Here is a 21996-nt window from a genome sequence, read left to right on the forward strand (position 1 = left end):
TACGTTCCGCTTCTGAGGTTATTTGTTTCTCACCTGCGCCCGTGTTGGGTTTCCCTGTGCCATGCACGACCCATGCCCGAGGGGCCTGGTTACCAGACCTCTACTGCTGCTGCTGTGAAACCGAATGGCAGGAGCTGCTTGGGTGGTCCAAGGTGGCTCTTCCTTCCCTCCTGTGAGACGAAGCCCCAGCCTCAGTACCTCTCCACATTGACAAGACTGCGACAGGGACCTCAGCGGGTACGGTGGGACTGTCGGTGTGAACCCGCAACCCAACACTTCCTGCCGTGCCACGTTTCTCCTTGAGAGAGCTGTGCAGCCATGCCACCCGGTGAGCATCCCGTTAACCTACCGCAATTAAAGCGTCAAACGGCCAGAAAATGCAGAGCTGCTCCAAGGCTTGAAATCAGTAGCGTTAGCGACTAATTATAATTTGGTAAAAGTGCTGGCACGTGATGTAGTTCAAAACATAGCTGTGTAAAAATGACGACCGTGTCAAACTCCCAGGAAACTCGCGGAGCATCCGTAGTGTGAACGACTTCATTTTGTGGTACAATTGAGGGACCTCGGGCCTGATTTTCGAGATGCATTGCCGGATGTGGTACTGAGCTTTACAGAACAGGAAGGCCCCAGGTTCAATCCCTGAACTGCGCTGGGTTCAGCTGGGCATAGACAGAGGCACCATGACAGGATGGCAGGATATTAACTTCACATATCACTAACTTTTTAAATAGTTATCGAAGCGTTTCCTTTTTTAAGAAGGCACCTGGGACCCTCTCCAATAACTGCCCCTCCCTGGGACCCTCTCTAATAACTGCCCCTCTCAGGGACCCTCTCCAATAACTGCCCCTCCCTGGGACCCTCTCCAATAACTGCCCCTCCCTGGGACCCTCTCCAATAACTGCCCCTCCCTGGGACCGTCTCCAATAACTGCCCCTCCCTGGGACCCTCTCCAATAACTGCCCCTCCCTGGAACCCTCTCCAATAACTGCCCCTCCCTGGGACCCTCTCTAATAACTGCCCCTCCCTGGGACCCTCTCCAATAACTGCCCCTCCCTGGGACACTCTCCAATAACTGCCCCTCCCTGGAACCCTCTCCAATAACTGCCCCTCCCTGGGACCCTCTCCAATAACTGCCCCTCCCTGGAACCCTCTCCAATAACTGCCCCTCCCTGGGACCCTCTCCAATAACTGCCCCTCCCTGGGACCCTCTCCAATAACTGCCCCTCCCTGGGACACTCTCCAATAACTGCCCCTCCCTGGGACACTCTCCAATAACTGCCCCTCCCTGGGACACTCTCCAATAACTGCCCCTCCCTGGGACCCTCTCTAATAACTGCCCCTCCCTGGGACACTCTCCAATAACTGCCCCTCCCTGGGACCCTCTCCAATAACTGCCCCTCCCTGGGACCCTCTCCAACAACTGCCCCTCCCTGGGACCGTCACCAATAACTGCCCCTCCCTGGGACCCTCTCCAATAACTGCCCCTCCCTGGGACCCTCTCCAATAACTGCCCCTCCCTGGGACACTCTCCAATAACTGCCCCTCCCTGGGACCCTCTCCAATAACTGCCCCTCCCTGGGACCCTCTCCAATAACTGCCCCTCCCTGGGACCCTCTCCAATAACTGCCCCTCCCTGGGACCCTCTCCAATAACTGCCCCTCCCTGGGACCCTCTCCAATAACTGCCCCTCCCTGGGACCCTCTCCAATAACTGCCCCTCCCTGGGACCCTCTCCAATAACTGCCCCTCCCTGGGACCCTCTCCAATAACTGCCCCTCCCTGGGACCCTCTCCAATAACTGCCCCTCCCTGGGACACTCTCCAATAACTGCCCCTCCCTGGGACACTCTCCAATAACTGCCCCTCCCTGGGACCCTCACCAATAACTGCCCCTCCCTGGGACATGCTCCAATAACTGCCCCTCCCTGGGACCCTCTCCAATAACTGCCCCTCCCTGGGACCCTCTCCAATAACTGCCCCTCCCTGGGACCCTCTCCAATAACTGCCCCTCCCTGGGACCGTCACCAATAACTGCCCCTCCCTGGGACCCTCTCCAATAACTGCCCCTCCCTGGGACCCTCTCCAATAACTGCCCCTCCCTGGGACACTCTCCAATATCTGCCCCTCCCTGGGATCTCTCCAATAACTGCCCCTCCCTGGGACCCTCTCCAATAACTGCCCCTCCTGGGACCCTCTCCAATAACTGCCCCTCCCTGGGACCCTCTCCAATAACTGCCCCTCCCTGGGACCCTCTCCAATAACTGCCCCTCCCTGGGACCCTCTCCAATAACTGCCCCTCCCTGGGACACTCTCCAATAACTGCCCCTCCCTGGGACCCTCTCCAATAACTGCCCCTCCCTGGGACCCTCTCCAATAACTGCCCCTCCCTGGGACCCTCTCCAATAACTGCCCCTCCCTGGGACCCTCTCCAATAACTGCCCCTCCCTGGGACACTCTCCAATAACTGCCCCTCCCTGGGACACTCTCCAATAACTGCCCCTCCCTGGGACCCTCACCAATAACTGCCCCTCCCTGGGACACTCTCCAATAACTGCCCCTCCCTGGGACCCTCTCCAATAACTGCCCCTCCCTGGGACACTCTCCAATAACTGCCCCTCCCTGGGACCCTCTCCAATAACTGCCCCTCCCTGGGACCCTCTCTAATAACTGCCCCTCCCTGGGACCCTCTCCAATAACTGCCCCTCCCTGGGACCCTCTCCAATAACTGCCCCTCCCTGGGACCCTCTCCAATAACTGCCCCTCCCTGGGACCCTCTCCAATAACTGCCCCTCCCTGGGACCCTCTCCAATAACTGCCCCTCCCTGGGACCCTCTCCAATAACTGCCCCTCCCTGGGACCCTCTCCAATAACTGCCCCTCCCTGGGACCCTCTCCAATAACTGCCCCTCCCTGGCCCATTTGCAAAACATTAGAGAGGCTCTTAGGCAACTTTGTGCAAACACAGGATTGCTGCACCACAAGGGTTTGGGCTTGGGTACGGTGGCAGAGCGCTCCTGGGCTCGCAGCCCAGAGGTCGTGGGTACAAATCCCGCCATGGCAAGCTGCAAACTCGTATTCAATGAATCTGGTAATTTGTGGGTTGGCACCAAAAACAAAATAACCAGCAAAGCTGCAGTTTTATTGTAAAATCCAACTGGTGCATTGATGTCTTCGTGGAAAGGGAGGTTGTCGCCTCTACCTGGCCGGGCCTACACGTGACATCTGTTCCACATTACGTGGTTGACTCTTACTCCACTCAGTAACTAGAAATGGGCAACAAATGCCGCCTTGCCAGCGCTGTCCACATCCTCAGAACAAATTAAACACGAAACCCTTGGCAACCTCAGCACGATCCTCTGTTCCTCTCGGCACCTTCGCCACCCACCAAGGGTCAGTTCTGTGGGACATTTCCCGTTACAGTCAATTCCTGCTGCAGGTCTGACTCAGTCTTAGCCGGGCGCCCTGGCACATTTCCATTTCCTCCGTACTGTGCCACACCATTTGCAAAAACCCACTCGGTCATTCGGCACTTCGGTCAGGTTTTCAGACTGACGTGGTATCTTTTGATTCACTTCAAAGCAGAGTTTAGAAGAATGATTCTCACCATAAGGAGTATTTGCTTAAAAAAAAGTTACAGCATTAGCAGCCTTTTCATTGTTTGCTTGCCCTCCGTTTATTTCGGTTTGAACAGCGGGTTCTCGTGACGTCACCTGGAGGATAAATGTGAGGTTATCCACTTTGCTGTCAAAAACAGGAAGGCAGATTATTATCTGAATGACAATAGATTGGGAGAAGGGGAAGTGCAACGAGACCTGGGTGTCCTTGTACACCAGTCGCTGAAGGTAAGCATGCAGGTGCAGCAGGCGGTTAAGAAGGCAAATGGTGTGTTGGCCTTCATAGCAAGAGGGTTCGAGTACAGGAACAAGGATGTCTTGCTGCAGTTGTACAGGGCCTTGGTGAGACCACACCTTGAGTATTGTGTGCAGTTTTGGTCGCCTTATCTGAGGAAGGATGTTCTTGCCATGGAAGGAGTTCAACGAAGATTCACCAGGCTGATACCTGGGATGGCAGGAATGACGTATGAGGAGAGATTGGGACGATTGGGCTTGTACTCGCTGGAGTTTAGAAGAATGAGAGGGGATCTCATTGAAACTTATAAAATTCTGGCAGGACTGGACAGACTAGATGCAGGGAGGATGTTCCCGATGGTCGGGGAATCCAGAACCAGGGGTCACAGTCTAAGGATAAGGGGTAGGCCTTTTAGGACAGAAATGAGGAGGAATTTCTTCACCCAGAGAGTGGTGAACCTGTGGAATTCTCTACCACAGAAGGCAGTAGAGGCCAATTGATTAAATATATTCAAGAAGGAGTTGGATATATTTCTTAAGGCTAAAGGGATCAAGGGGTATGGGGAGAAAGCAGGGACCGGGTACTGAACTTGGATGATCAGCCATGATCGCATTGAATGGCGGTGCAGGCTCGAGGGGCCGAATGGCCTGCTCCTGCTCCTATCTTCTGTGTTTCTATGTTTCTATTATTGCGGCCGACAGTCTGACGGAGCTGAGCTAACAGGCACAGCCGAGATGTCAAGCCTGGTCACTTGCACTCATGGTTTAAATTGATGTCGAGGCTTCACCTTTAAAGCACGATGACGGGACTTAATTTTTAAAAACGTGGTCCTGATAGTGAGACCGCTATTTTAAAAGGAGCCTGATGCGGAGACGCTTATTAAATAGGCGACCCTGGTGACGAAACTCCTACTTAAAATAGCAGCCTGAAAGACTCCTACTTTAAAAAGAGACCTGATGGTGAACTTTTACTCTAACGGGGTCTTGATGGTGAGACTCCTACTTTGAATGGGGTGGGCGGACGGGCAGGGTGGGATGGGCAGATGATGAGACCCCGACACCCTCTGATTTGTCTTTCCCTGTGGATGAAGCCTCCCCAGTTGAATTTCTTGTGTGTCCTGCCTTTGTATTTTAGCCATTCTTTCCGCAGGTACGCTCCACATTTCATTCAAGGCCAGTTTAGTCGTGGGGTAACATGAAGCCTGGGGTCAGTGTCTGTTAGAATCTACCTTCCATTGCGCAGTACACACTGACTGAATGTTGATTCTCGGAGCAGGACTGAGGCGAGTGAAAGACTGAACGTTTCACTCGAGATAAGGGCGTAGAAATTCGTCAATGGAAAAGTAAACCGGGCGGAGTGTAAAACAGACAGCAGGGTGGTTACCACCTGTTTTGTGCTACCGTCCAAGACTAATTTCTACCCCAAGATTTCATGCTGGAATAAAATCAGAGGAAGCACAGCACAGACTGAGGCAGGTTAGCTTCCGTTTGCTGGGCTGGCAAACTCTTTGCTGCCACAGCACCTCGACTTCCAGATACCTACTCGCATGAAGGATTGTACCGACGTTAAACCTCACGTGTTGGCCTCTGGGTGTCTACAGCCACTGATCAATGGACCTGAACCTCACGTGTTGGTCTCTGGGTGTCTACATCCACTGGTCAATGGACCTGAACCTCACGTGTTGGTCTCTGGGTGTCTACAGCCACTGGTCAATGGACCTGAACCTCACGTGTTGGTCTCTGGGTGTCTACATCCACTGGTCAATGGACCTGAACCTCACGTATTGGTCTCTGGGTGTCGACATCCACTGGTCAATAGACCTGAACCTCACGTGTTGGTCTCTGGGTGTCTACAGCCACTGGTCAATGGACCTGAACCTCACGTGTTGGTCTCTGGGTGTGGGTGCGTGTGTGTGGGTGCGTAGGGGTGTGGGTGTGGGTAGGTGTGTGGGTGTGTGTGTGGGGGTAGTTGTGTGTGTTTGGGTAGGTGTGTGGGTGTGTGTTTGGGTAGGTGTGTGGGTGTGTGTGTTTGGGTAGGTGTGTGGGTGTGTGTGTTTGGGTAGGTGTGTGTGTTTGGGTAGGTGTGTGTGTGTGTGTGTTTGGGTAGGTGTGTGGGTGTGTGTGTGTGTGGGTAGTTGTGTGAGTTTGGGTAGGTGTGTGGGTGTGTGTGTTTGGGTAGGTGTGTGGGTGTGTGTGTGTGTGTGGGTAGTTGTGTGAGTTTGGGTAGGTGTGTGTGTGTGTGTGTTTGGGTAGGTGTGTGGGTGTGTGTGTTTGGGTAGGTGTGTGGGTGTGTGTGTTTGGGTAGGTGTGTGGGTGTGTGTGTGTGTGGGTAGTTGTGTGTGTTTGGGTAGGTGTGTGGGTGTGTGTGTTTGGGTAGGTGTGTGGGTGTGTGTGTTTGGGTAGGTGTGTGGGTGTGTGTGTGTGTGGGTAGTTGTGTGTGTTTGGGTAGGTGTGTGGGTGTGTGTTTGGGTCGGTGTGTGTGTTTGGGTAGGTGTGTGGGTGTGTGTGTTTGGGTAGGTGTGTGGGTGTGTGTGTTTGGGTCGGTGTGTGGTTCTGTGGGTGTGTGTGTGTGTGTTTGGGTAGGTGTGTGGGGAGGTGTGTGGATATTTGGGTAGGGGTGTGGGTGGATGTGCGTGTGTGTGTTTGGGTGATGTGTGGGTAGGTGTGTGTTTGGGTGTGCGTCTGTGTGGGTATGTGTGTGGGTGTGGTTGTGTATTGGTAGGTATCTGTGTGGGTGTGTGTGTGTGGGTGTGTGTTTGGGTAGGTGTGTGGGTGTGTGGGTAGGTGTGTGTTTGGGTGTGCGTCTGTGTGGGTGTGTGTGTGTGTGTGTGAGTGAGTGTGAGTGTGTATGCGGACATCACACGAGGACAGAATAAGGTTTGGCCTCTCATCGTAGAATAGCCCGCCCATATCCCCTGTCAAGACTCATAACAGAAACATGGCTACTTGTGTAAGACAGCAGCGTGCGTCTAGTGCTTGTGGAACTGTACCCCAGCCTAGTGCTTGTGGAACTGTACCCCAGCCTAGTGCTTGTGGAACTGTACCCCAGCCTAGTGCTTGTGGAACTGTACCCCAGCCTAGTGCTTGTGGAACTGTACCCCAGTCTAGTGCTTGTGGAACTGTACCCCAGCCTAGTGCTTGTGGAACTGTACCCCAGTCTAGTGCTTGTGGAACTGTACCCCAGCCTAGTGCTTGTGGAACTGTACCCCAGCCTAGTGCTTGTGGAACTGTACCCCAGTCTAGTGCTTGTGGAACTGTACCCCAGTCTAGTGCTTGTGGAACTGTACCCCAGCCTAGTGCTTGTGGAACTGTACCCCAGTCTAGTGCTTGTGGAACTGTACCCCAGCCTAGTGCTTGTGGAAGTGTACCCCAGTCTAGTGCTTGTGGAACTGTACCCCAGCCTAGTGCTTGTGGAACTGTACCCCAGCCTAGTGCTTGTGGAACTGTACCCCAGTCTAGTGCTTGTGGAACTGTACCCCAGCCTAGTGCTTGTGGAACTGTACCCCAGTCTAGTGCTTGTGGAACTGTACACCAGTCTAGTGCTTGTGGAACTGTACACCAGTCTAGTGCTTGTGGAACTGTACCCCAGTCTAGTGCTTGGGGAACTGTACCCCAGTCTAGTGCTTGGGGAACTGTACCCCAGTCTAGTGCTTGGGGAACTGTACCCCAGTCTAGTGCTTGGGGAACTGGACCCCAGTCTAGTGCTTGGGGAACTGTACCCCAGCCTAGTGCTTGTGGAACTGGACCCCAGCCTAGTGCTTGTGGAACTGTACCCCAGCCTAGTGCTTGTGGAACTGTAACCCAGCCTAGTGCTTGTGGAACTGTACCCCAGTCTAGTGCTTGTGGAACTGTACCCAAGTCTAGTGCTTGTGGAACTGTGCCACAGTCTAGTGCTTGTGGAACTGTACCCCAGCCTAGTGCTTGTGGAACTGTACCCCAGCCTAGTGCTTGTGGAACTGTACCCCAGCCTAGTGCTTGTGGAACTGTACCCCAGTCTAGTGCTTGTGGAACAGTACCCCAGTCTAGTGCTTGTGGAACTGTACCCCAGTCTAGTGCTTGTGGAACTGCACCCCAGTCTAGTGCTTGTGGAACTGTACCCCAGTCTAGTGCTTGTGGAACTGTACCCCAGTCTAGAGCTTGTGGAACTGTACCCCAGCCTAGTGCTTGTGGAACTGTACCCCAGTCTAGTGCTTGTGGAACTGTACCCCAGTCTAGTGCTTGTGGAACTGTACCCCAGCCTAGTGCTTGTGGAACTGTACACCAGCCTAGTGCTTGTGGAACTGTACCTCAGTCTAGTGCTTGTGGAACTGTACCCCAGCCTAGTGCTTGTGGAACTGGAACCCAGCCTAGTGCTTGTGGAACTGTACCCCGGTCTAGTGCTTGTGGAACTGTACCCCAGCCTAGTGCTTGTGAAACTGTACCCCAGTCCAGTGCTTGTGGAACTGTACCCCAGTCTAGTGTTTGGGGAACTGTACCCCAGTTTAGTGCTTGGGGAACTGTACTGCAGCCTAGTGCATGTGGAACTGTACCCCAGTCTAGTGCTTGTGGAACTGTACCCCAGTCTAGTGCTTGTGGAACTGTACCCCAGTCTAGTGTTTGGGGAACTGTACCCCAGTTTAGTGCTTGGGGAACTGTACTGCAGCCTAGTGCTTGTGGAACTGTACCCCAGTCTAGTGCTTGTGGAACTATACCCCAGCCTAGTGCTTGTGGAACTGTACGCCAGTCTAGTGCTTGGGGAACTGTACCACAGCCTCGTGCTTGTGGAACTGTACCCCAGCCTAGTGCTTGTGGAACTGTACCCCAGCCTAGTGCTTGTCGAACTGTACCCCAGCCTAGTGCTTATGGAATTGTACCCCAGCCTAGTGCTTGTGGAACTGTACACCAGCCTAGTGCTTGTGGAACTGTACCCCAGTCTAGTGCTTGTGGAACTGTACCCCAGCCTAGTGCTTGTGGAACTGTACCCCAGTCTAGTGCTTGTGGAACTGTACCCCAGTCTAGTGCTTGTGGAACTGTACCCCAGCCTAGTGCTTGTGGAACTGTACCACAGCCTAGTGCTTGTGGAACTGTACCCCAGCCTAGTGCTTGTGGAACTGTACCCCAGTCTAGTGCTTGTGGAACTGTACCCCAGTCTAGTGCTTGTGGAACTGTACCCCAGTCTAGTGCTTGTGGAACTGTACCCCAGCCTAGTGCTTGTGGAACTGTACCCCAGTCTAGTGCTTGGGGAACTGTACCCCAGTCTAGTGCTTGTGGAACTGTACCCCAGTCTAGTGCTTGTGGAACTGTACCCCAGTCTAGTGCTTGTGGAACTGTACCCCAGCCTAGTGCTTGTGGAACTGTACCCCAGTCTAGTGCTTGGGGAACTGTACCCCAGTCTAGTGCTTGTGGAACTGTACCCCAGCCTAGTGCTTGTGGAACTGTACCCCAGTCTAGTGCTTGGGGAACTGTACCCCAGTCTAGTGCTTGTGGAACTGTACCCCAGTCCAGTGCTTGTGGAACTGTACCCCAGCCTAGTGCTTGTGGAACTGTACCCCAGCCTAGTGCTTGTGGAACTGTACCCCAGTCTAGTGCTTGTGGAAATGTACCCCAGTCTAGTGCTTGGGGAACTGTACCCCAGTCTAGTGCTTGTGGAACTGTACCCCAGTCTAGTGCTTGCGGAACTGTACCCCAGTCTAGTGCTTGTGGAACTGTACCCCAGTCTAGTGCTTGTGGAACTGTACCCCAGCCTAGTGCTTGTGGAACTGTACCACAGTCTAGTGCTTGTGGAACTGGACCCCAGTCTAGTGCTTGTGGAACTGTACCCCAGCCTAGTGCTTGTGGAACTGTACCCCAGTCAAGTGCTTGAGGAACTGTACCCCAGTCTAGTGCTTGGGGAACTGTACCCCAGTCTAGTGCTTGTGAAACTGTACCCCAGTCAAGTGCTTGTGGAACTGTACCCCAGTCTAGTGCTTGGGGAACTGCACCCCAGTCTAGTGCTTGTGGAAGTGTACCCCAGTCTAGTGCTTGTGGAACTGTACCCCAGTCTAGTGCTTGGGGAACTGTACCCCAGTCTAGTGCTTGTTGAACTGTACCCCAGTCTAGTGCTTGTGGAACTGTACCCCAGTCTAGTGCTTGTGGAACTGTACCCCAGCCTAGTGCTTGTGGAACTGTACCCCAGTCTAGTGCTTGTGGAACTGTACCCCAGTCTAGTGCTTGTGGAACTGTACCCCAGTCTAGTGCTTGGGGAACTGTACCCCAGTCTAGTGCTTGGGGAACTGTACCCCAGTCTAGTGCTTGGGGAACTGCACCCCAGTGTAGTGCTTGTGGAACTGTACCCCAGTGTAGTGCTTGTGGAACTGTACCCCAGTCTAGTGCTTGTGGAACTGTACCCCAGTCTAGTGCTTGTGGAGCTGTACCCCAGTCTAGTGCTTGTGGAACTGTACCCCAGTCTAGTGCTTGTGGAACTGTACCCCAGTCTAGTGCTTGTGGAACTGTACCCCAGTCTAGTGCTTGTGGAACTGTACCCCAGTCTAGTGCTTGTGGAACTGTACACCAGTCTAGTGCTTGTGGAACTGTACCCCAGTCTAGTGCTTGGGGAACTGTACCCCAGTCTAGTGCTTGTGGAACTGTACACCAGTCTGGTGCTTGTGGAACTGTACCCCAGTCTAGTGCTTGGGGAACTGTACCCCAGTCTAGTGCTTGGGGAACTGTACCCCAGTCAAGTGCTTGGGGAACTGTACCCCAGTCTAGTGCTTGGGGAACTGTACCCCAGTCTAGTGCTTGGGGAACTGTACCCCAGCCTAGTGCTTGTGGAACTGGACCCCAGCCTAGTGCTTGTGGAACTGGACCCCAGCCTAGTGCTTGTGGAACTGTACCCCAGCCTAGTGCTTGTGGAACTGTACCCCAGTCTAGTGCTTGTGGAACTGTACCCAAGTCTAGTGCTTGTGGAACTGTGCCACAGTCTAGTGCTTGTGGAACTGTACCCCAGCCTAGTGCTTGTGGAACTGTACCCCAGCCAAGTGCTTGTGGAACTGTACCCCAGCCTAGTGCTTGTGGAACTGTACCCCAGCCTAGTGCTTGTGGAACTGTACCCCAGTCTAGTGCTTGTGGAACAGTACCCCAGTCTAGTGCTTGTGGAACTGTACCCCAGTCTAGTGCTTGTGGAACTGTACCCCAGTCTAGTGCTTGTGGAACTGTACCCCAGTCTAGTGCTTGTGGAACTGTACCCCAGTCTAGTGCTTGTGGAACTGTACCCCAGCCTAGTGCTTGTGGAACTGTACCCCAGTCTGGTGCTTGTGGAACTGTACCCCAGTCTAGTGCTTGTGGAACTGTACCCCAGCCTAGTGCTTGTGGAACTGTACCCCAGTCTAGTGCTTGTGGAACTGTACCCCAGCCTAGTGCTTGTGGAACTGGAACCCAGCCTAGTGCTTGTGGAACTGTACCCCGGTCTAGTGCTTGTGGAACTGTACCCCAGCCTAGTGCTTGTGGAACTGTACCCCAGTCTAGTGCTTGTGGAACTGTACCCCAGTCTAGTGCTTGTGGAACTGTACCCCAGCCTAGTGCTTGTGGAACTGTACCCCAGTCTAGTGCTTGTGGAACTGTACCCCAGCCTAGTGCTTGTGGAACTGTACCCCAGGCTAGTGCTTGTGGAACTGTACCCCAGCCTAGTGCTTGTGGAACTGTACCCCAGTCTAGTGCTTGTGGAAGTGTACCCCAGCCTAGTGCTTGTGGAACTGTACCCCAGTCTAGTGCTTGTGGAACTGTACCCCAGCCTATTGCTTGTGGAACTGTACCCCAGTCTAGTGCTTGTGGAACTGTACCCCAGCCTAGTGCTTGTGGAACTGTACCCCAGTCTCGTGCTTGTGGAACTGTACCCCAGTCTAGTGCTTGTGGAACTGTACCCCAGCCTAGTGCTTGTGGAACTGTACCCCAGCCTGGTGCTTGTGGAACTGTACCCCAGTCTACTGCTTGTGGAACTGTACCCCAGCCTAGTGCTTGTGGAACTGTACCCCAGCCTAGTGCTTGTGGAACTGTACCCCAGCCTAGTGCTTGTGGAACTGTACCCCAGCCTAGTGCTTGTGGAACTGTACCCCAGCCTAGTGCTTGTGGAACTGGACCCCAGTCTAGTGCTTGTGGAACTGTACCCCAGCCTAGTGCTTGTGGAACTGTACCCCAGTCTAGTGCTTGTGCAACTGTACCCCAGCCGAGTGCTTGTGGAACTGTACCCCAGTCTAGTGCTTGGGGAACTGTACCCCAGTCTAGTGCTTGTGGAACTGTACCCCAGTCTAGTGCTTGGGGAACTGTACCCCAGCCTAGTGCTTGTGGAACTGTACCCCAGTCTAGTGCTTGTGGAACTGGACCCCAGTCTCGTGCTTGGGGAACTATACCCCAGTCTAGTGCTTGTGGAACTGTACCCCAGCCTAGTGCTTGTGGAACTGTACCCCAGTCTAGTGCTTGTGGAACTGGACCCCAGTCTAGTGCTTGTGGAACTGTACCCCAGTCTAGTGCTTGGGGAACTGTACCCCAGCCTAGTGCTTGTGGAACTGTACCCCAGTCTAGTGCTTGTGGAACTGCACCCCAGTCTAGTGCTTGTGGAACTGTACCCCAGTCTAGTGCTTGAGGAACTGTACCCCAGTCTAGTGCTTGTGGAACTGTACCTCAGTCTAGTGCTTGTGGAACTGTACCCCAGTCTAGTGCTTGTGGAACTGTACCCCAGTCTAGTGCGTGTGGAACTGTACCCCAGTCTAGTGCTTGGGGAACTGTACCCCAGTCTAGTGCTTGTGGAACTGTACCCCAGTCTAGTGCTTGTGGAACTGTACCCCAGTCTAGTGTTTGGGGAACTGTACCCCAGTTTAGTGCTTGGGGAACTGTACTGCAGCCTAGTGCTTGTGGAACTGTACCCCAGTCTAGTGCTTGTGGAGCTATACCCCAGCCTAGTGCTTGTGGAACTGTACCCCAGTCTAGTGCTTGTGGAACTGTACCCCAGTCTAGTGCTTGTGGAACTGTACCCCAGTCTAGTGCTTGTGGAACTGCACGCCAGTCTAGTGCTTGGGGAACTGTACCGCAGCCTAGTGCTTGTGGAACTGTACCCCAGCCTAGTGCTTGTGGAACTGTACCCCAGCCTAGTGCTTATGGAATTGTACCCCAGCCTAGTGCTTGTGGAACTGTACCCCAGCCTAGTGCTTGTGGAACTGTACCCCAGTCTAGTGCTTGTGGAACTGTACCCCAGTCTAGTGCTTGTGGAACTGTACCCCAGCCTAGTGCTTGTGGAACTGTACCCCAGCCTAGTGCTTGTGGAACTGTACCCCAGTCTAGTGCTTGTGGAACTGTACCCCAGTCTAGTGCTTGTGGAACTGTACCCCAGTCTAGTGCTTGTGGAACTGTACCCCAGTCTAGTGCTTGTGGAAATGTACCCCAGCCTAGTGCTTGTGGAACTGTACCCCAGTCTAGTGCTTGTGGAACTGTACCCCAGCCTAGTGCTTGTGGAACTGTACCCCAGTCTAGTGCTTGGGGAACTGTACCCCAGTCTAGTGCTTGTGGAACTGTACCCCAGTCTAGTGCTTGCGGAACTGTACCCAAGTCTAGTGCTTGTGGAACTGTACCCCAGTCTAGTGCTTGTGGAACTGTACCCCAGCCTAGTGCTTGTGGAACTGTACCCCAGTCTAGTGCTTGTGGAACTGGACCCCAGTCTAGTGCTTGTGGAACTGTACCCCAGCCTAGTGCTTGTGGAACTGTACCCCAGTCAAGTGCTTGTGGAACTGTACCCCAGTCTAGTGCTTGGGGAACTGTACCCGAGTCTAGTGCTTGGGGAACTGTACCCCAGTCAAGTGCTTGTGGAACTGTACCCCAGTCTAGTGCTTGGGGAACTGTACCCCAGTCTAGTGCTTGTGGAACTGTACCCCAGTCTATTGCTTGTGGAACTGTACCCCAGTCTAGTGCTTGAGGAACTGTACCCCAGTCTCGTGCTTGTTGAACTGTACCCCAGTCTAGTGCTTGTGGAACTGTACCCCAGTCTAGTGCTTGTGGAACTGTACCCCAGCCTAGTGCTTGTGGAACTGTACCCCAGCCTAGTGCTTGTGGAACTGTACCCCAGCCTGGTGCTTGTGGAACTGGACCCCAGTCTAGTGCTTGTGGAACTGTACCCCAGCCTAGTGCTTGTGGAACTGTACCCCAGTCTAGTGCTTGTGCAACTGTACCCCAGCCTAGTGCTTGTGGAACTGTACCCCAGTCTAGTGCTTGGGGAACTGTACCCCAGTCTAGTGCTTGTGGAACTGTACCCCAGTCTAGTGCTTGGGGAACTGTACCCCAGCCTAGTGCTTGTGGAACTGTACCCCAGTCTAGTGCTTGTGGAACTGGACCCCAGTCTAGTGCTTGGGGAACTGTACCCCAGTCTAGTGCTTGTGGAACTGTACCCCAGCCTAGTGCTTGTGGAACTGTACCCCAGTCTAGTGCTTGTGGAACTGGACCCCAGTCTAGTGCTTGTGGAACTGTACCCCAGTCTAGTGCTTGGGGAACTGTACCCCAGCCTAGTGCTTGTGGAACTGTACCCCAGTCTAGTGCTTGTGGAACTGCACCCCAGTCTAGTGCTTGTGGAACTGTACCCCAGTCTAGTGCTTGAGGAACTGTACCCCAGTCTAGTGCTTGTGGAACTGTACCTCAGTCTAGTGCTTGTGGAACTGTACCCCAGTCTAGTGCTTGTGGAACTGTACCCCAGTCTAGTGCGTGTGGAACTGTACCCCAGTCTAGTGCTTGGGGAACTGTACCCCAGTCTAGTGCTTGTGGAACTGTACCCCAGTCTAGTGCTTGTGGAACTGTACCCCAGTCTAGTGTTTGGGGAACTGTACCCCAGTTTAGTGCTTGGGGAACTGTACTGCAGCCTAGTGCTTGTGGAACTGTACCCCAGTCTAGTGCTTGTGGAACTATACCCCAGCCTAGTGCTTGTGGAACTGTACCCCAGTCTAGTGCTTGTAGAACTGTACCCCAGTCTAGTGCTTGTGGAACTGTACCCCAGCCTAGTGCTTGTGGAACTGCACGCCAGTCTAGTGCTTGGGAAACTGTACCGCAGCCTAGTGCTTGTGGAACTGTACCCCAGCCTAGTGCTTGTGGAACTGTACCCCAGCCTAGTGCTTGTGGAACTGTACCCCAGCCTAGTGCTCATGGAATTGTACCCCAGCCTACTGCTTGTGGAACTGTACCCCAGCCTAGTGCTTGTGGAACTGTACCCCAGTCTAGTGCTTGTGGAACTGTACCCCAGTCTAGTGCTTGTGGAACTGTACCCCAGCCTAGTGCTTGTGGAACTGTACCCCAGCCTAGTGCTTGTGGAACTGTACCCCAGTCTAGTGCTTGTGGAACTGTACCCCAGTCTAGTGCTTGTGGAACTGTACCCCAGTCTAGTGCTTGTGGAACTGTACCCCAGTCTAGTGCTTGGGGAACTGTACCCCAGTCTAGTGCTTGTGGAACTGTACCCCAGTCTAGTGCTTGTGGAACTGTACCCCAGCTTAGTGCTTGTGGAACTGTACCCCAGCCTAGTGCTTGTGGAACTGTACCCCAGTCTAGTGCTTGTGGAAATGTACCCCAGCCTAGTGCTTGTGGAACTGTACCCCAGTCTAGTGCTTGTGGAACTGTACCCCAGTCTAGTGCTTGTGGAACTGTACCCCAGTCTAGTGCTTGTGGAACTGTACCCCAGCCTAGTGCTTGTGGAACTGTACCCCAGCCTAGTGCTTGTGGAACTGTACCCCAGTCTAGTGCTTGTGGAACTGTACCCCAGCCTAGTGCTTGTGGAACTGTACCCCAGCCTAGTGCTTGTGGAACTGTACCCCAGGCTAGTGCTTGTGGAACTGTACCCCAGTCTAGTGCTTGTGGAACTGTACCCCAGCCGAGTGCTTGTGGAACTGTACCCCAGCCTAGTGCTTCTGGAACTGTACCCCAGCCTAGGGCTTGTGGAACAGTACCCCAGTCTAGTGCTTGTGGAACTGTACCACAGCCTCGTGCTTGTGGAACTGTACCCCAGTCTAGTGCTTGTGGAACTGTACCCCAGTCTAGTGCTTGTGGAACTGTACACCAGCCTATTGCTTGTGGAACTGTACCCCAGCCTAGTGCTTGTGGAACTCTACCTCAGCCTAGTGCTTGTGGAACTGTACCCCAGTCTAGTGCTTGTGGAACTGAACCCCAGCCTAGTGCTTGTGGAACTGTACCCCAGCCTAGTGCTTGTGGAACTGTACCCCAGCCTAGTGCTTCTGGAACTGTACCCCAGCCTAGTGCTTGTGGAACTGTACCCCAGTCTAGTGCTTGTGGAACTGTACCCCAGTCTAGTGCTTGTGGAACTGTACCCCAGGCTAGTGCTTGTGGAACTGTACCCCAGCCTAGTGCTTGTGGAACTGTACCCCAGTCTAGTGCTTGTGGAAGTGTACCCCAGCCTAGTGCTTGTGGAACTGTACCCCAGTCTAGTGCTTGTGGAACTGTACCCCAGTCTAGTGCTTGTGGAACTGTACACCAGCCTATTGCTTGTGGAACTGTACCCCAGCCTAGTGCTTGTGGAACTGTACCTCAGCCTCGTGCTTGTGGAACTGTACCCCAGTCTAGTGCTTGTGGAACTGAACCCCAGCCTAGTGCTTGTGGAACTGTACCCCAGCCTAGTGCTTGTGGAACTGTACCCCAGCCTAGTGCTTCTGGAACTGTACCCCAGCCTAGTGCTTGTGGAACTGTACCCCAGTCTAGTGCTTGTGGAACTGTACCCCAGTCTAGTGCTTGTGGAACTGTACCCCAGGCTAGTGCTTGTGGAACTGTACCCCAGCCTAGTGCTTGTGGAACTGTACCCCAGTCTAGTGCTTGTGGAAGTGTACCCCAGCCTAGTGCTTGTGGAACTGTACCCCAGTCTAGTGCTTGTGGAACTGTACCCCAGCCTATTGCTTGTGGAACTGTACCCCAGTCGAGTGCTTGTGGAACTGTACCCCAGCCTAGTGCTTGTGGAACTGTACCCCAGTCTCGTGCTTGTGGAACTGTACCCCAGTCTAGTGCTTGTGGAACTGTACCCCAGCCTAGTGCTTGTGGAACTGTACCCCAGCCTGGTGCTTGTGGAACTGTACCCCAGTCTACTGCTTGTGGAACTGTACCCCAGCCTAGTGCTTGTGGAAATGTACCCCAGCCTAGTGCTTGTGGAACTGTACCCCAGCCTAGTGCTTGTGGAACTGTACCCCAGCCTAGTGCTTGTGGAACTGTACCCCAGCCTAGTGCTTGTGGAACTGGACCCCAGTCTAGTGCTTGTGGAACTGTACCCCAGCCTAGTGCTTGTGGAACTGTACCCCAGTCTAGTGCTTGTGCAACTGTACCCCAGCCGAGTGCTTGTGGAACTGTACCCCAGTCTAGTGCTTGGGGAACTGTACCCCAGTCTAGTGCTTGTGGAACTGTACCCCAGTCTAGTGCTTGGGGAACTGTACCCCAGCCTAGTGCTTGTGGAACTGTACCCCAGTCTAGTGCTTGTGGAACTGGACCCCAGTCTCGTGCTTGGGGAACTATACCCCAGTCTAGTGCTTGTGGAACTGTACCCCAGCCTAGTGCTTGTGGAACTGTACCCCAGTCTCGTGCTTGTGGAACTGGACCCCAGTCTAGTGCTTGTGGAACTGTACCCCAGTCTAGTGCTTGGGGAACTGTACCCCAGCCTAGTGCTTGTGGAACTGTACCCCAGTCTAGTGCTTGTGGAACTGCACCCCAGTCTAGTGCTTGTGGAACTGTACCCCAGTCTAGTGCTTGAGGAACTGTACCCCAGTCTAGTGCTTGTGGAACTGTACCTCAGTCTAGTGCTTGTGGAACTGTACCCCAGTCTAGTGCTTGTGGAACTGTACCCCAGTCTAGTGCGTGTGGAACTGTACCCCAGTCTAGTGCTTGGGGAACTGTACCCCAGTCTAGTGCTTGTGGAACTGTACCCCAGTCTAGTGCTTGTGGAACTGTACCCCAGTCTAGTGTTTGGGGAACTGTACCCCAGTTTAGTGCTTGGGGAACTGTACTGCAGCCTAGTGCTTGTGGAACTGTACCCCAGTCTAGTGCTTGTGGAGCTATACCCCAGCCTAGTGCTTGTGGAACTGTACCCCAGTCTAGTGCTTGTGGAACTGTACCCCAGTCTAGTGCTTGTGGAACTGTACCCCAGTCTAGTGCTTGTGGAACTGCACGCCAGTCTAGTGCTTGGGGAACTGTACCGCAGCCTAGTGCTTGTGGAACTGTACCCCAGCCTAGTGCTTGTGGAACTGTACCCCAGCCTAGTGCTTATGGAATTGTACCCCAGCCTAGTGCTTGTGGAACTGTACCCCAGCCTAGTGCTTGTGGAACTGTACCCCAGTCTAGTGCTTGTGGAACTGTACCCCAGTCTAGTGCTTGTGGAACTGTACCCCAGCCTAGTGCTTGTGGAACTGTACCCCAGCCTAGTGCTTGTGGAACTGTACCCCAGTCTAGTGCTTGTGGAACTGTACCCCAGTCTAGTGCTTGTGGAACTGTACCCCAGTCTAGTGCTTGTGGAACTGTACCCCAGTCTAGTGCTTGTGGAAATGTACCCCAGCCTAGTGCTTGTGGAACTGTACCCCAGTCTAGTGCTTGTGGAACTGTACCCCAGCCTAGTGCTTGTGGAACTGTACCCCAGTCTAGTGCTTGGGGAACTGTACCCCAGTCTAGAGCTTGTGGAACTGTACCCCAGTCTAGTGCTTGCGGAACTGTACCCAAGTCTAGTGCTTGTGGAACTGTACCCCAGTCTAGTGCTTGTGGAACTGTACCCCAGCCTAGTGCTTGTGGAACTGTACCCCAGTCTAGTGCTTGTGGAACTGGACCCCAGTCTAGTGCTTGTGGAACTGTACCCCAGCCTAGTGCTTGTGGAACTGTACCCCAGTCAAGTGCTTGTGGAACTGTACCCCAGTCTAGTGCTTGGGGAACTGTACCCGAGTCTAGTGCTTGGGGAACTGTACCCCAGTCAAGTGCTTGTGGAACTGTACCCCAGTCTAGTGCTTGGGGAACTGTACCCCAGTCTAGTGTTTGTGGAACTGTACCCCAGTCTATTGCTTGTGGAACTGTACCCCAGTCTAGTGCTTGAGGAACTGTACCCCAGTCTCGTGCTTGTTGAACTGTACCCCAGTCTAGTGCTTGTGGAACTGTACCCCAGTCTAGTGCTTGTGGAACTGTACCCCAGCCTAGTGCTTGTGGAACTGTACCCCAGTCTAGTGCTTGGGGAACTGTACCCCAGTCTAGTGCTTGTGGAACTGTACCCCAGTCTAGTGCTTGTGGAACTGTACACCAGTCTAGTGCTTGTGGAACTGTACCCCAGTCTAGTGCTTGGGGAACTGTACCCCAGTCTAGTGCTTGGGGAACTGTACCCCAGTCTAGTGCTTGGGGAACTGTACCCCAGTCTAGTGCTTGGGGAACTGTACCCCAGCCTAGTGCTTGTGGAACTGGACCCCAGCCTAGTGCTTGTGGAACTGTACCCCAGCCTAGTGCTTGTGGAACTGTACCCCAGCCTAGTGCTTGTGGAACTGGACCCCAGTCTAGTGCTTGTGGAACTGTACCCAAGTCTAGTGCTTGTGGAACTGTGCCACAGTCTAGTGCTTGTGGAACTGTACCCCAGCCTAGTGCTTGTGGAACTGTACCCCAGCCTAGTGCTTGTGGAACTGTACCCCAGCCTAGTGCTTGTGGAACTGCACCCCAGTCTAGTGCTGGTGGAACTGTGCCCCAGTCTAGTGCTTGTGGAACTGTACCCCAGCCTAGTGCTTGTGGAACTGGAACCCAGCCTGGTGCTTGTGGAACTGTACCCCGGTCTAGTGCTTGTGGAACTGTACCCCAGCCTTGTGCTTGTGGAACTGCACCCCAGTCTAGTGCTTGTGGAACTGTACCCCAGTCTAGTGTTTGGGGAACTGTACCCCAGTTTAGTGCTTGGGGAACTGTACTGCAGCCTAGTGCATGTGGAACTGTACCCCAGTCTAGTGCTTGTGGAACTGCACCCCAGTCTAGTGATTGTGGAACTGTACCCCAGTCTAGTGTTTGGGGAACTGTACCCCAGTTTAGTGCTTGGGGAACTGTACTGCAGCCGAGTGCTTGTGGAACTGTACCCCAGTCTAGTGCTTGTGGAACGATACCCCAGCCTAGTGCTTGTGGAACTGTACCCCAGTCCAGTGCTTGTGGAACTGTACCCCAGTCTAGTGCTTGTGGAACTGTACCCCAGCCTAGTGCTTGTGGAACTGTACGCCAGTCTAGTGTTTGGGGAACTGTACCGCAGCCTAGTGCTTGTGGAACTGTACCCCAGCCTATTGCTTGTGGAACTGTACCCCAGTCTAGTGCTTGTGGAACTGTACCCCAGCCTAGTGCTTGTGGAACTGTACCCCAGTCTAGTGCTTGTGGAACTGTACCCCAGTCTAGTGCTTGTGGAACTGTACCCCAGCCTAGTGCTTGTGGAACTGTACCCCAGCCTAGTGCTTGTGGAACTGTACCCCAGTCGACTGCTTGTGGAACTGTACCCCAGCCTAGTGCTTGTGGAACTGTACCCCAGCCTAGTGCTTGTGGAACTGTACCCCAGCCTAGTGCTTGTGGAACTGTACCCCAGCCTAGTGCTTGTGGAACTGTACCCCAGCCTAGTGCTTGTGGAACTGGACCCCAGTCTAGTGCTTGTGGAACTGTACCCCAGCCTAGTGCTTGTGGAACTGTACCCCAGTCTAGTGCTTGTGCAACTGTACCCCAGCCTAGTGCTTGTGGAACTGTACCCCAGTCTAGTGCTTGGGGAACTGTACCCCAGTCTAGTGCTTGTGCAACTGTACCCCAGTCTAGTGCTTGGGGAACTGTACCCCAGCCTAGTGCTTGTGGAACTGTACCCCAGTCTAGTGCTTGTGGAACTGGACCCCAGTCTAGTGCTTGGGGAACTGTACCCCAGTCTAGTGCTTGTGGAACTGTACCCCAGCCTAGTGCTTGTGGAACTGTACCCCAGTCTAGTGCTTGTGGAACTGGACCCCAGTCTCGTGCTTGTGGAACTGTACCCCAGTCTAGTGCTTGGGGAACTGTACCCCAGCCTAGTGCTTGTGGAACTGTACCCCAGTCTAGTGCTTGTGGAACTGCACCCCAGTCTAGTGCTTGTGGAACTGTACCCCAGTCTAGTGCTTGAGGAACTGTACCCCAGTCTAGTGCTTGTGGAACTGTACCTCAGTCTAGTGCTTGTGGAACTGTACCCCAGTCTAGTGCTTGTGGAACTGCACCCCAGTCTAGTGCGTGTGGAACTGTACCCCAGTCTAGTGCTTGGGGAACTGTACCCCAGTCTAGTGCTTGTGGAACTGTACCCCAGTCTAGTGCTTGTGGAACTGTACCCCAGCCTAGTGCTTGTGGAACTGTACCCCAGCCTAGTGCTTGTGGAACTGTACCCCAGGCTAGTGCTTGTGGAACTGTACCCCAGTCTAGTGCTTGTGGAACTGTACCCCAGCCTAGTGCTTGTGGAACTGTACCCCAGCCTAGTGCTTCTGGAACTGTACCCCAGCCTAGGGCTTGTGGAACAGTACCCCAGTCTAGTGCTTGTGGAACTGTACCCCAGCCTAGTGCTTGTGGAACTGTACCCCAGTCTAGTGCTTGTGGAACTGTACCCCAGTCTAGTGCTTGTGGAACTGTACACCAGCCTATTGCTTGTGGAACTGTACCCCAGCCTAGTGCTTGTGGAACTGTACCTCAGCCTAGTGCTTGTGGAACTGTACCCCAGTCTAATGCTTGTGGAACTGAACCCCAGCCTAGTGCTTGTGGAACTGTACCCCAGCCTAGTGCTTGTGGAACTGTACCCCAGCCTAGTGCTTGTGGAACTGTACCCCAGCCTAGTGCTTCTGGAACTGTACCCCAGCCTAGTGCTTGTGGAACTGTACCCCAGTCTAGTGCTTGTGGAACTGTACCCCAGTCTAGTGCTTGTGGAACTGTACCCCAGGCTAGTGCTTGTGGAACTGTACCCCAGCCTAGTGCTTGTGGAACTGTACCCCAGTCTAGTGCTTGTGGAAGTGTACCCCAGCCTAGTGCTTGTGGAACTGTACCCCAGTCTAGTGCTTGTGGAACTGTACCCCAGCCTATTGCTTGTGGAACTGTACCCCAGTCTAGTGCTTGTGGAACTGTACCCCAGCCTAGTGCTTGTGGAACTGTACCCCAGTCTCGTGCTTGTGGAACTGTACCCCAGTCTAGTGCT

General features: G+C 53.8%; 1 protein-coding gene across 1 annotated transcript in view; it reads right to left on the reverse strand.

Annotated features, from left to right (window-relative positions):
- LOC147106600 (proline-rich protein 5-like) overlaps positions 1-21996 on the reverse strand; it is a 173170-nt gene that overhangs the window by 30627 nt on the left and 120547 nt on the right. The window lies entirely within an intron of this gene.

Source organism: Somniosus microcephalus, chromosome 15 (assembly GCF_052327205.1).
Source record: "Somniosus microcephalus isolate GS21.2 chromosome 15, FLI_Smic_1.0, whole genome shotgun sequence".
In the NCBI taxonomy this organism is placed as follows: domain Eukaryota; kingdom Metazoa; phylum Chordata; class Chondrichthyes; order Squaliformes; family Somniosidae; genus Somniosus; species Somniosus microcephalus.